Here is a 5,697-nt window from a genome sequence, read left to right on the forward strand (position 1 = left end):
AAAGTACTATTTAAATAGTTTCATGACATTCCTAAGAACGCGTCTCGCCCAATCAGATGGTGGAAGGAAAAAGGGACGAGTTTATGGCGAGAGGGGGGGAGAAAAAAAGCGCCACATTCCAGAGGCCAAATTCCATGACTGGATCCATACTTAATAGACCATCGTTTCCGGTTATTGTCTCACACACCAGTCTGAAATCTTGTCGTTTTATAACAAAAATCCACCTCTCTACTATCTTTGAACCTTTTGCGCATGTTTGATACTTTTTGTTTCAATTCTCAATCCCAGGATTGCCATTATCAATCAAGTTTTCTGGCCAAGTGGCAATACATGCACATGTCTTTATCACCAGACTGCTGTACATCTATGTGAGAAGTTGAATGAAAATCGAGGCGCTATTAAATTTGTATAGAAACGGGTCCTTATTTGTTTCCCCGACTGCGCTACAGAGACTTGGTAGAGGATGCTCAATCAGGCAACGGAAGGGATTTTATTCCCTACTGCTGTTCCAAATTTGTCCGCTAGGAGCCGTTGTGAGCTCACTAGAGAGGCGCCGAGGGCCGTGCTGCAATGATACGAATGAGAACACCTGGATTTCCATACAATCCACACACACAGATGTGATGTACTATTACCGGTTGTTATTTTTATCAGGTCATATAATATAATTATATTCCATGTGACCTATGGCCTAAATGCATTTGTGGATGTTCTGGGAATAGTCATTTATAGGATATCTATGGTTCGGGGTCACTACTTTTGTACTTGTATAGCCAAAATTGACTATAGTTCGAACTATATGTGAAAATGAATATAACTATAGTTTAGTTGCAGAAGACCGTTGTGAGTACTCTCCAATCAATGCAATTTATTTCATTCAACTTCATTCAACATTCTCTGAAAGTAAAGACGGCTGAGTATGCAAAAAAGGACATGATGAATATATCTGGGTATTGGTGCAGATGAACTATCATCTGGGTCAGACATGATGAAGTGGTTGTTAGGAAGGTCTGGGTCAGACATAATGTGGTCGTTAGGAAGGTCTGGGTCAGATATGATGTGGTCGTTAGGAAGGTCTGGGTCAGATATGATGATGTGGTCGTTAGGAAGGTCAGACATGATGTGGTCGTTAGGAAGGTCAGACATGATGTGGTCGTTAGGAAGGTCTGGGTCAGATATGATGTGGTCGTTAGGAAGGTCTGGGTCAGACATGATGTGGTCGTTAGGAATGTCAGACATGATGTGGTCGTTAGGAAGGTCTGGGTCAGATATGATGATGTGGTCGTTAGGAAGGTCAGACATGATGTGGTCGTTAGGAAGGTCAGACATGATGTGGTCGTTAGGAAGGTCTGGGTCAGATATGATGTGGTCGTTAGGAAGGTCTGGGTCAGACATGATGTGGTCGTTAGGAAGGTCTGGGTCAGATATGATGATGTGGTCGTTAGGAAGGTCAGACATGATGTGGTCGTTAGGAAGGTCTGGGTCAGATATGATGATGTGGTCGTTAGGAAGGTCTGGGTCAGACATGATGTGGTCGTTAGGAAGGTCTGGGTCAGACATGATGTGGTCGTTAGGAAGGTCTGGGTCAGATATGATGATGTGGTCGTTAGGAAGGTCTGGGTCAGATATGATGTGGTCGTTAGGAAGGTCTGGGTCAGACATGATGTGGTCGTTAGGAAGGTCTGGGTCAGACATGATGTGGTCGTTAGGAAGGTCTGGGTCAGATATGATGATGTGGTCGTTAGGAAGGTCTGGGTCAGACATGATGATGTGGTCGTTAGGAAGGTCTGGGTCAGACATGATGTGGTCGTTAGGAAGGTCTGGGTCAGACATGATGATGTGGTCGTTAGGAAGGTCTGGGTCAGATATGATGATGTGGTCGTTAGGAAGGTCTGGGTCAGATATGATGATGTGGTCATTAGGAAGGTCTGGGTCAGACATGATGATGTGGTCGTTAGGAAGGTCTGGGTCAGATATGATGATGTGGTCATTAGGAAGGTCTGGGTCAGATATGATGATGTGGTCGTTAGGAAGGTCTGGGTCAGATATGATGATGTGGTCATTAGGAAGGTCTGGGTCAGATATGATGATGTGGTCATTAGGAAGGTCTGGGTCAGATATGATGTGGTCATTAGGAAGGTCTGGGTCAGACATGATGATGTGGTCATTAGGAAGGTCTGGGTCAGATATGATGTGGTCGTTAGGAAGGTCTGGGTCAGACATGATGATGTGGTCGTTAGGAAGGTCTGGGTCAGATATGATGATGTGGTCGTTAGGAAGGTCTGGGTCAGATATGATGTGGTCGTTAGGAAGGTCTGGGTCAGATATGATGATGTGGTCGTTAGGAAGGTCTGGGTCAGATATGATGATGTGGTCGTTAGGAAGGTCTGGGTCAGATATGATGATGTGGAAGCTAGTATTGTATAACAAAGACATCAGCTGACATTCTCATCCTGGGGTTTTCACAGGCACAGTAATGGGATACTGCTGGAGTGTATATGTGTGTGTGTTTGTGTGTGTGTGTGTGCTCGCAACATGTGTGTGTGTGTGTGTGTATTTGTTAATGTGCGTGCATGTCTGTGTGTGGCATCCTCACTAGCCCCCAGGTCTCATTAGCTCGGCTCTCCTTCACCAGACTGCTCCCTGAGTCTTGGCTAAAGTCATGTTTTGATCCAGCGTCCAGCGTCCAGCTCAGCTATCACAATCACAAGCTGAAACATGTGGCGTTTTCAACACCTTCCTAATATTGAGTAGCACCCCCCCATTCTTGATACACACGGGAAACTGTTGAGCATGAAAACCCCAGCAGTGTTTCAGTTCTTGACACACTCAAACCGGTGCGCATTCAAAGGCACTTAATCAATCTTTTGTCTTTCCCATTCACCCTCTGAATGGCACACATACACCATCCATGTCTCAATTGTCTCAAGGCTTAGAAATCCTTCTTAAACCTGTCTCCTCCCCTTCATCTACGCGGATTGAAGTGGATTTAACAAGTGACATCAATAAGAGATCATAGCTTTCACCTGGATTCACCTGGTTAGTCTATGTCAGTGGTCACCAACCTGTTCATCACGATCGACTTGTCGATCTCCAAGGCATTTCTAGTCAATCGCCAAACATTTCTGTAAAAAACCCAATGACAAAATCCTTGTGTTCCTATTTTTTTTGTGTCTCAGGCTGTTGGTGGTAGGTGCAGCCAATTCAGCTGCCCTGCGCGCCGAGTAGGCAAACTGTTGCCATTTCATGTGTCTGAAGGTACAAACTCTGCCTTCCCGGTGGGCCTGGAGAGGAAACCAAGTGCATTGTGCCACCAATGGCCAATCAGATTTCTCAGATGACCGAGTCTGCAGTAACGTAGCAGGCATAAAGAGAGCTACGGAAAAATTGAAACTGTGAGATTTCTAAACGTTTAAAACCATGACTAGAGAAAGACTGTCAACGAATACAGCAAAGAGCTGCTGTTTTTATGAGTGAGTTCATGTTTAAGTTGTTACTCAGCACTGTCAACACTTTGTATTCAACACTTTTATAACCCATAAAATGTGTGTTCTTCCTATTTCCACTCAGCGCTACAACAAGCAGTGCAGCAGTAATGAATGAGTAGGAAAGTGTATCTATAGGCTTGCCTTGTTATTATTAGTGGCTTGGGTCTTTTTTAATATCAAATAATATTTTACTTTCTCTGTTCATAGGAGTAACAACATGAATTTGAGCATGAGGCAGAAATAATGCGGTGCGATACGAGTTTCGCCATCAGCTGGAAGACGGTGTCCCTTTTTGGTCAGTGTCAGTGGAGGAAAGGGAGAGTGGAGGGATGTTGAGAGACGGACCCTCAGTCTTCTGCGTTGACATGTAAATTCAAGCAAAGCCAGTATGCAGTGATATTCTACTGGGCCTATAGTTTACTGCACAAGCCTCATTGCTACAGAACTGTTTTTAATTGGTTAATGTTGCATAGGCTTACATTTTATAAGTCATGTTAATAAAATATCAGAGCGGTAGATCTCGGCATGCATTTTGACTCAGAAAGTGATCTTGACTCAGACAAGTTTGGTGACTGCTGGTCTATGTCATGAAAATAGCTTTTGTATACACAGCGTATCTATGTATTCGACTCACTCCCACCTGTCAGTGAAACTGAGCTGATCCTGTCCTGTCTAGGCCTACAACACAAACATACGTCGCGGTGATACGATCAGGACAGGGTGAAAAATGTGGATCATAATCTTGACAAATGATTGAATCATTTGCACAATTCATGCAACAACAATTTGTCTTCTTTCCGTCTATGGTCAGAGTCCAGAGTCCAGTTGGCCTGTTTATTACCTGAGGCAGTACTGGACAGTAGTTTGGATAATGTAAATGCTCCAGTATTGTATGTGTAGTGTGGCAGTGTGCTACAACTTTGATGACAACAGCATTGTCTAGTCAAGTTATCACAGGGAGTCACAACAACAACAACATTGTCCAGTCACATTGTCACGGGGAGTCAGGTTTCCATTCAAAAGTGTGAGTCATCAATTAAGATTTTTCTGAGCGGGACCTGCTAGAGGAGGTGTTAGTGAATGTGAGGACATGCGCACACACTCCCATTCCCCCTTGACAGTGATCCAAATTGGGATGAAGTCCATCTACCGTTGGCCCTATACTCCTAAATCAAATCAAAATGAAATTGTATTGGTCACATACACATATTTAGCAGATGTTATTGCGGGTGTAGCAAAATACTTGTGTTCCTAGCTCCAACAGTGCAGGAGTATCTAACAATTCACAACAATACACACAAATCTAAAAGTAAAATAATGGAATTAAGAAATATATAAATATTAGGACAAGCAATGTCGGAGTGGCATTGACTAAAATACAGTAGAATAGAATACAGTATATACATATGAGATTAGTAAAGCAGTATGTAAACATTGTTTAAGTGACTAGTGACTCCAAGTCTACAGTCGTGGCCAAAAGTTTTGAGAATGACACAAATGTTAATTTTCACAAAGTATCTACCTGAGGCAGTAAAAATATCTTTAGATATTAGATATTTTTGTCAGATGTTACTATGGAATACTGAAGTATAATTACAAGCATTCCATACATGTCAATTACATGAAGTTGATGCAAAGAGTAAATATTTGCAGTGTTGACCCCGACCCTGCTCGCCTCTGTCTTCAAGACCTCTGCAATCAGCCCTGACATGCTGTCAATTAACTTCTGGGCCACATCCTGACTGATGGCAGCCCATTCTTGCATAATCAATGCTTGGAGTTTGTCAGAATTTGTGGGTTTTTGTTTGTCCACCCACCTCTTGAGGATTGACCACAAGTTCTCAATGGGATTAAGGTCTGGGGAGTTTCCTGGCCATGGACCCAAAATATCGATGTTTTGTTCCCCGAGCCACTTAGTTATCACTTTTGCCTTATGGCAAGGTGCTCTATCATTCTGGAAAAGGCATTGTTCGTCACCAAACTGTTCCTGGATGGTTGGGAGAAGTTGCTCTCGGAGGATGTGTTGTACCATTCTTTATTCATGGCTATGATCTTAGGCAAAATTGTGAGTGAGCCCACTCCCTTGGCTGAGAAGCAACCCCACACATGAATGGTCTCAGGATGCTTTACTGTTGGCATGACACAGGACTGATGGTAGCACTCACGTTGTCTTCTCCGGACAAGCTTTTTTCCGGATGCCCCAAACAAT

Source organism: Salmo salar, chromosome 15 (assembly GCF_965601325.2).
Source record: "Salmo salar chromosome 15, fSalSal1, whole genome shotgun sequence".
Classification (NCBI taxonomy): Eukaryota; Metazoa; Chordata; class Actinopteri; order Salmoniformes; family Salmonidae; genus Salmo; species Salmo salar.